The sequence below is a fragment of the Aulonocara stuartgranti genome (genome assembly GCF_965226115.1).
Source record: "Aulonocara stuartgranti genome assembly, chromosome: 3".
In the NCBI taxonomy this organism is placed as follows: Eukaryota; Metazoa; Chordata; class Actinopteri; order Cichliformes; family Cichlidae; genus Aulonocara; species Aulonocara stuartgranti.
This window is the reverse complement of record NC_138941.1, coordinates 63,394,870-63,396,065: the sequence shown is the minus strand read 5'-3', so window position 1 is coordinate 63,396,065 and position 1,196 is coordinate 63,394,870.

Genomic DNA, 1,196 nt, shown 5'->3' with positions numbered 1-1,196 from the left:
GAAAGTTAAATCTATCAGATGCAAATACTGGATATACTGCATGTACTGCATATACTGCCTGTTTCTATGATTTTTTTTGTCTTCAATAAAAGCTTCAGCATCAGAGCAAAGAGAAAGTACTTCACCAACCTGCTCATGTCTGTTTTACATTAAGTCTGTCTAATCATGATACAGTATACATATGTAGTGAAACACACAACACAGAAACACACAACATATCCTACTGATCCTGGGGACAATGACATGCAGTCAGTTATAGCCACTCACCTTTGATTACTGAATTGCATTCACTTCATTAATGAATAAGAGTGAACATTTGTCCTAGATTAACACTGTAGGGTTTTTACCTTACAATATAACATGACTTGAGTCAAGATTTGCTGACAGTTAACTGGTGCTTTATGACTAAAACTGAACAGATCTAAAGGTGTTCCTGAAATGTGGGTTTATTAGATCAGGACAGATGGATCACACTCTCAACACAGGACTGACGGCACTTTTCACCATTTAATAAATAAAACACAAAATATTTTAAGATGAAAGTGAAATTACTGGATTTGTTTTGTCAGCTCTTGCTTTTCAAAGACGATAATGAGCAAAGTACAATTGACTATGTGCACGTTAGCATATGCTACTTCCGGTGCGGAAACTCCTGTGGGGAGCTTTGTTTCCGGTGTCCTATTCGCGCCTGGTTTACGGTCCAAAACAAGTTAAGCAAATGAATGAATCAAGCGGAGATTTACATTTCTATAGATGTCTTGGGCATTTACCCAATATATCTGTAAATGATGTTCATCGACTTGTTGATATTTTTTCCCCGCGCCTCAGGGCAAAAGAGAAAATGGATTCAAATGTTATATTTCTCAGCTGTCCCTCGTTTATCGCGGGTGTTATGTTCTAAAAATAACCAGCGATAGGTGAAATCAAGTAGCCAATTTTATTTTTTGACGGTGCAAAACGTTTCGTCGACATCGTGGACATACAGCACTGCACTTCAGAGTCACTGTCACGGACCCAGTTCCAGGGATTCGGGGTCCGTGAGCAGTGTGGACTACTATTGTAGTTATTATTATTATTATTATTATTATTATTATTATTATCATTATTGTGGTTGTTGTTATTATGGTTGTGTCTGCTGTCCTGTTTTTCCGTGTTGGTGTACTGTCAGGTGTTTAGGGGTGTGTGCTTGTGTATGT